Source organism: Oncorhynchus tshawytscha, unplaced genomic scaffold (assembly GCF_018296145.1).
Source record: "Oncorhynchus tshawytscha isolate Ot180627B unplaced genomic scaffold, Otsh_v2.0 Un_contig_2087_pilon_pilon, whole genome shotgun sequence".
In the NCBI taxonomy this organism is placed as follows: Eukaryota; Metazoa; Chordata; class Actinopteri; order Salmoniformes; family Salmonidae; genus Oncorhynchus; species Oncorhynchus tshawytscha.
In genome coordinates this window covers 42,501-51,110 of record NW_024609767.1, presented here as the reverse complement: position 1 = coordinate 51,110, position 8,610 = coordinate 42,501, and positions in this window count along the sequence as shown.

The window sequence follows — 8,610 nt, the reverse complement described above, 5'->3', positions numbered from 1 at the left end:
CCCTCTCTATACCCTCTCTCTCTATATATATCTCTCTCTCTATACCCTCTCTCTCTATATATATTCTCTCTCTCTATATACCTCTCTCTCTATATCTCTCTATACTCTCTCTCTATATATTCTCTCTCTCTCCCTCTCTCTATATATATTCTCTCTCTCTCTATACCCTCTCTCTATATATATTCTCTCTCTCTCTATACCCTCTCTATATATATTCCTCTCTCTCTATACCCTCTCTCTATATATATTCTCTCTCTCTATACCCTCTCTCTATATATATATACCCTCTCTCTCTCTCTCTATACCCTCTCTCTCTATATATATTCTCTCTCTCTCTATACCCTCTCTCTCTATATACCCTCTCTATATATATTCTCTCTCTCTCTATACCCTCTCTCTATATATATATTCTCTCTATACCCTCTCTATACCCTCTCTCTATATATATATCTCTCTCTCTCTATACCCTCTCTCTATATATATTCTCTCTCTCTCTATACCCTCTCTCTCTATATATATTCTCTCTCTCTATACCCTCTCTTTATATATATTCTCTCTCTCTCTATACCCTCTCTCTCTATATATATTCTCTCTCTCTCTATACCCTCTCTCTCTATATATATTCTCTCTCTCTCTATACCCTCTCTCTCTATATATATTCTCTCTCTCTCTCTCTATACTCTCTCTCTCCCTCTCTATCTATATTCTCTCTCTCTATACCCTCTCTCTATATATATTCTCTCTCTCTCTATACCTCTCTCTCTATATATATTCTCTCTCTCTCTATACCCTCTCTCTCTATATATATTCTCTCTCTCTCTATACCCTCTCTCTATATATATTCTCTCTCTCTCTATACCCTCTCTCTATATATATTCTCTCTCTCTCTATACCCTCTCTCTCTATATATATTCTCTCTCTCTCTATACCCTCTCTATATATATATTCTCTCTCTCTCTATACCCTCTCTCTATATATATATACCCTCTCTCTATATATATATTCTCTCTCTCTATACCCTCTCTCTATATATATTCTCTCTCTCTATACCCTCTCTCTTATATATATTCTCTCTCTCTATACCCTCTCTCTATATATATATTCTCTCTCTCTCTATACCCTCTCTCTATATATATATTCTCTCTCTCTCTATACCCTCTCTCTCTATACCCTCTCTCTATATATATCTCTCTCTCTCTATACCCTCTCTCTCTATATATATTCTCTCTCTCTCTATACCCTCTCTCTCTATATATTCTCTCTCTCTATACCCTATATATCTTCTCTCTCTCTATACCCTCTCTCTCTATATATATTCTCTCTCTCTCTCTATACCCTCTCTCTCTATATATATTCTCTCTCTCTCTATACCCTCTCTCTCTATATATATATCTCTCTCTCTCTATACCCTCTTTATATATATTCTCTATACCCTCTCTTTATATATATATTCTCTCTCTCTCTATACCCTCTCTCTTATATATATATTCTCTCTCTATACCCTCTCTCTCTATATATATTCTCTCTCTCTCTATACCCTCTCTCTATATATATTCTCTCTCTCTCTATACCCTCTCTCTATATATATATTCTCTCTCTCTCTATACCCTCTCTCTATATATATATTCTCTCTCTCTCTATACCCTCTCTCTCTATATATATTCTCTCTCTCTCTATACCCTCTCTCTCTATATATATTCTCTCTCTCTATACCCTCTCTCTCTATATATATTCTCTCTCTCTCTATACCCTCTCTCTCTATATATATTCTCTCTCTCTCTATACCCTCTCTTTATATATATATATTCTCTCTCTCTCTATACCCTCTCTATATATATTCTCTCTCTCTCTATACCCTCTCTCTATATATATTCTCTCTCTCTCTATACCCTCTCTCTCTATACCCTCTCTCTCTATATATATTCTCTCTCTCTCTATACCCTCTCTCTATATATATTCTCTCTCTCTCTATACCCTCTCTCTATATATATATTCTCTCTCTATACCCTCTCTCTATATATATTCTCTCTCTCTCTATACCCTCTCTCTATATATATTCTCTCTCTCTCTATACCCTCTCTCTCTATATATATTCTCTCTCTCTCTATACCCTCTCTCTATATATATATTCTCTCTCTCTCTATACCCTCTCTCTATATATATATTCTCTCTCTCTCTATACCCTCTCTCTCTATATATATTCTCTCTCTCTCTATACCCTCTCTCTATATATATATTCTCTCTCTCTATACCCTCTCTCTCTATATATATTCTCTCTCTCTCTATACCCTCTCTCTCTATATATATTCTCTCTCTCTCTATACCCTCTCTCTCTATATATATTCTCTCTCTCTCTATACCCTCTCTCTATATATATTCTCTCTCTCTCTATACCCTCTCTCTCTATACCCTCTCTCTCTATATATATTCTCTCTCTCTCTATACCCTCTCTCTCTATATATATTCTCTCTCTCTCTATACCCTCTCTCTCTATATATATTCTCTCTCTCTCTATACCCTCTCTCTCTATATATATTCTCTCTCTCTCTATACCCTCTCTCTCTATATATATTCTCTCTCTCTCTATACCCTCTCTCTCTATATATATTCTCTCTCTCTCTATACCCTCTCTCTATATATATATCTCTCTCTCTCTATACCCTCTCTCTCTATATATATTCTCTCTCTCTCTATACCCTCTCTCTCTATATATATTCTCTCTCTCTCTATACCCTCTCTCTATATATATTCTCTCTCTCTCTATACCCTCTCTCTCTATATATATTCTCTCTCTATATATATCTCTCTCTATATACTCTCTCTCTCTATACCCTCTCTATATATATATATTCTCTCTCTCTCTATACCCTCTCTCTATATATATATTCTCTCTCTCTCTATACCCTCTCTCTCTATATATATTCTCTCTCTCTATACCCTCTCTCTCTATATATATTCTCTCTCTCTCTATACCCTCTCTCTATATATATATTCTCTCTCTCTCTATACCCTCTCTCTATATATATATTCTCTCTCTCTCTCTATACCCTCTCTCTCTATATATATTCTCTCTCTCTCTATACCCTCTCTCTCTATATATATTCTCTCTCTCTCTATACCCTCTCTCTCTATATATATTCTCTCTCTCTCTATACCCTCTCTTTATATATATATTCTCTCTCTCTATACCCTCTCTCTATATATATATTCTCTCTCTCTCTATACCCTCTCTCTCTATATATATTCTCTCTCTCTCTATACCCTCTCTCTATATATATTCTCTCTCTCTCTATACCCTCTTTATATATATATTCTCTCTCTCTCTATACCCTCTCTATATATATATATTCTCTCTCTCTCTATACCCTCTCTCTCTATATATATTCTCTCTCTCTCTATACCCTCTCTCTCTATATATATTCTCTCTCTCTCTATACCCTCTCTCTATATATATATTCTCTCTCTCTATACCCTCTCTCTCTATATATATTCTCTCTCTCTCTATACCCTCTCTCTATATATATATATCTCTCTCTCTCTATATATATATATTCTCTCTCTCCCTCTCTCTCTATATATATTCTCTCTCTCTCTATACCCTCTCTCTATATATATTCTCTCTCTCTATACCCTCTCTCTCTATATATATTCTCTCTCTCTATATATATTCTCTCTCTCTATATATTCCCTCTCTCTCTATATATATTCTCTCTCTCTCTATACCCTCTCTCTATATATATTCTCTCTCTCTCTACTATACTCTCTCTCTCTATATATATATCTCTCTCTCCCTCTCTATATACCCTCTCTCTATATATATTCTCTCTCTCTCTATACCCTCTCTCTATATATATATTCTCTCTCTCTCTATACCCTCTCTATATATATTCTCTCTCTCTCCCTCTCTTCTATATATATCTCTCTCTCTCTATACCCTCTCTCTATATATATATTCTCTCTCTCTCTATACCCTCTCTCTATATATATTCTCTCTCTCTCTCTATACCCTCTCTCTCTATATATATTCTATATATCTCTCTCTATACCCTCTCTCTCTCTATATATATTCTCTCTCTCTCTATACCCTCTCTCTATATATATATTCTCTCTCTCTCTATACCCTCTCTCTATATATATATCTCTCTCTCTCTATACCCTCTCTCTCTATATATATTCTCTCTCTCTCTATACCCTCTCTCTCTATATATATTCTCTCTCTCTCTATACCCTCTCTTTATATATATTCTCTCTCTCTCTCTATACCCTCTCTTTATATATATTCTCTCTCTCTCTATCTTTATATATATTCTCTCTCTCTCTATACCCTCTCTCTATATATATATCTCTCTCTCTATATATATATATCTCTCTCTCTATACCCTCTCTCTCTATATATTCTCTCTCTATACTCTATACCTCTCTCTCTCTATATATATTCTCTCTCTCTCTATACCCTCTCTCTTTATATATATTCTCTCTCTCTCTATACCCTCTCTCTATATATATATATATCTCTCTCTCTCTATACCCTCTCTCTATATATATATCTCTCTCTCTCTATACCCTCTCTCTCTATATATATTCTCTCTCTCTCTATACCCTCTCTCTCTATATATATTCTCTCTCTCTATACCCTCTCTCTATATATATTCTCTCTCTCTCTATACCCTCTCTCTCTATATATATTCTCTCTCTATACCCTACTCTCTATATATATTCTCTCTCTCTATACTCTCTCTCTATATATTCTCTCTCTCTCTATACCCTCTCTCTATATATATTCTCTCTCTCTCTATACCCTCTCTCTATATATATATTCTCTCTCTCTCTATACCCTCTCTCTATATATATATTCTCTCTCTCTATACCCTCTCTCTCTATATATATTCTCTCTCTCTATACCCTCTCTCTATATATATATTCTCTCTCTCTATACCCTCTCTCTATATATATTCTATACCCTCTCTCTATATATATTCTCTCTCTCTCTATACCCTCTCTCTATATATATTCTCTCTCTCTCTATACCTCTCTCTATATATATTCTCTCTCTATACCCTCTCTATATATATTCTCTCTCTCTCTATACCCTCTCTCTCTATATATATTCTCTCTCTCTCTATACCCTCTCTTTATATATATTCTCTCTCTCTATACCCTCTCTCTCTATATATATTCTCTCTCTCTCTATACCCTCTCTCTCTATATATATTCTCTCTCTCTATACCCTCTCTCTATATATATTCTCTCTCTCTCTATACCCTCTCTCTCTATATATATTCTCTCTCTCTCTATACCCTCTCTCTCTATATATATTCTCTCTCTCTATACCCTCTCTTTATATATATATATTCTCTCTCTCTATACCCTCTCTCTCTATATATATTCTCTCTCTCTCTATACCCTCTCTCTATATATATTCTCTCTCTCTCTATACCCTCTCTCTCTATATATATTCTCTCTCTCTCTATACCCTCTCTCTATATATATTCTCTCTCTCTATACCCTCTCTCTCTATATATATTCTCTCTCTCTCTATACCCTCTCTCTCTATATATATTCTCTCTCTCTCTATACCCTCTCTCTCTATATATATTCTCTCTCTCTCTATACCCTCTCTCTCTATATATATTCTCTCTCTCTCTATACCCTCTCTCTCTATATATATATCTCTCTCTATACCCTCTCTCTCTATACCCTCTCTCTCTATATATATTCTCTCTCTCTCTATACCCTCTCTCTATATATATATTCTCTCTCTCTCTATACCCTCTCTTTATATATATATTCTCTCTCTCTATACCCTCTCTCTCTATATATATTCTCTCTCTCTCTATACCCTCTCTCTATATATATTCTCTCTCTCTCTCTCTATACCCTCTCTTTATATATATATTCTCTCTCTCTCTATACCCTCTCTCTCTATATATATTCTCTCTCTCTCTATACCCTCTCTCTCTATATATATTCTCTCTCTCTCTATACCCTCTCTTTATATATATATTCTCTCTCTCTCTATACCCTCTCTCTATATATATATTCTCTCTCTCTCTATACCCTCTCTCTATATATATTCTCTCTCTCTCTATACCCTCTCTCTCTATATATATTCTCTCTCTCTCTATACCCTCTCTCTATATATATATTCTCTCTCTCTCTATACCCTCTCTCTCTATATATATTCTCTCTCTCTCTATACCCTCTCTATATATATTCTCTCTCTCTCTATACCCTCTCTCTCTATATATATTCTCTCTCTCTCTATACCCTCTCTTTATATATATTCTCTCTCTCTCTATACCCTCTCTCTCTATATATATTCTCTCTCTCTCTATACCCTCTCTCTATATATATTCTCTCTCTCTCTATACCCTCTCTCTCTATATATATTCTCTCTCTCTCTATACCCTCTCTCTATATATATTCTCTCTCTCTCTATACCCTCTCTCTCTATATATATTCTCTCTCTCTATACCCTCTCTTTATATATATATATTCTCTCTCTCTATACCCTCTCTCTCTATATATATTCTCTCTCTCTATACCCTCTCTCTATATATATTCTCTCTCTCTCTCTCTCTCTCTCTATATATATTCTCTCTCTCTCTATACCCTCTCTCTATATATATTCTCTCTCTCTCTATATACCTCTCTCTCTATATATATTCTCTCTCTCTCTATACCCTCTCTCTATATATATTCTCTCTCTCTCTATACCCTCTCTCTATATATATTCTCTCTCTATACCCTCTCTATATATATATTCTCTCTCTCTCTATACCCTCTCTCTCTATATATTCTCTCTCTCTCTATACCCTCTCTCTCTATATATATTCTCTCTCTCTCTATACCTCTCTCTCTATATATATTCTCTCTCTCTCTATACCCTCTCTCTATATATATATTCTCTCTCTCTCTATACCCTCTCTCTCTATATATATTCTCTCTCTATACCCTCTCTTTATATATATTCTCTCTCTCTATACCCTCTCTATATATATATTCTCTCTCTCTATACCCTCTCTCTATATATATATTCTCTCTCTATACCCTCTCTCTATATATATTCTCTCTCTCTCTATACCCTCTCTCTATATATATTCTCTCTCTCTCTATACCCTCTCTCTATATATATTCTCTCTCTCTCTATACCCTCTCTCTCTATATATATTCTCTCTCTCCCTCTCTCTATATATATTCTCTCTCTCTCTATACCCTCTCTCTATATATATATTCTCTCTCTCTCTATACCCTCTCTCTCTATATATATTCTCTCTCTCTCTATACCCTCTCTCTTTATATATATTCTCTCTCTCTACCCTCTCTCTACCCTCTCTCTCTATATATATTCTCTCTCTCTCTATACCCTCTCTCTTATATATATATTCTCTCTCTCTCTATACCCTCTCTCTCTATATATATTCTCTCTCTCTCTATACCCTCTCTCTCTATATATATTCTCTCTCTCTCTATACCCTCTCTCTATATATATTCTCTCTCTCTATACCCTCTCTTTATATATATTCTCTCTCTCTCTATACCCTCTCTCTATATATATTCTCTCTCTCTATACCCTCTCTCTATATATATATTCTCTCTCTCTATACCCTCTCTTTATATATATTCTCTCTCTCTCTCTATACCCTCTCTATATATATATTCTCTCTCTCTATACCCTCTCTATATATATATTCTCTCTCTCTCTATACCCTCTCTCTATATATATTCTCTCTCTCTATACCCTCTCTATATATATATATTCTCTCTCTCTCTATACCCTCTCTCTCTATATATATTCTCTCTCTCTCTATACCCTCTCTCTCTATATATATTCTCTCTCTCTCTATACCCTCTCTTTATATATATATATTTTTGGGTGAATTGTTTGTAGAAATGAAACATTTGATTGTTGTCAACATTCCCAAAATAAAACAGATAACAGTGTTTCTGTTATGAAACGTAGAACATTAAGTAAGAACAGACACATCTAACGATGAACTCACTCGTCTGAACCAAAACATAAGGTTGACATGTTGTGTGTATAGAATACAGAGGCACAGTCATGTCATGACACCAAATAGGGAGTTTGAAGATGTTTATTGCCACTATATAGTCCCCCCCCCTCCCAAATAAACCTGCTGTTATGTGCTCTACTGTTGTATTTACAGATATACTAAAAGTCCAACATTTCACTCAGCCTAACAATTAAAATCTGAATTAGTTTTATGATTAGCATGCAGCCATGGCGTTATCGAGTTATCCACCAAAAAAACAAAACAGAGCATTTCCATTGGATGATGGGAGCAGATGTTTTTCCTATTCTGGAAGTCCAAAATGGAGGAGGGTGTTTGTGACCGTGTGACATGAGCAGCTTCTTCATTCTACAGTACATGCAAAAACAGAAATATATTCAGCATCTCAGGGACAATCTGCCTCACAACGTAACAAAATAAATCATTAACTGAATACCTTTTTCCTACTTAACACAGACCCGTAAAAGGATCTAATCTGTATAAAATAAATAAAATCCGAATCATGCCGATAAAAAACTGTAATTTAAAAACAACAACATTTTAAATGCTCAGTTCTACATCACAGTGTTTCAACCAC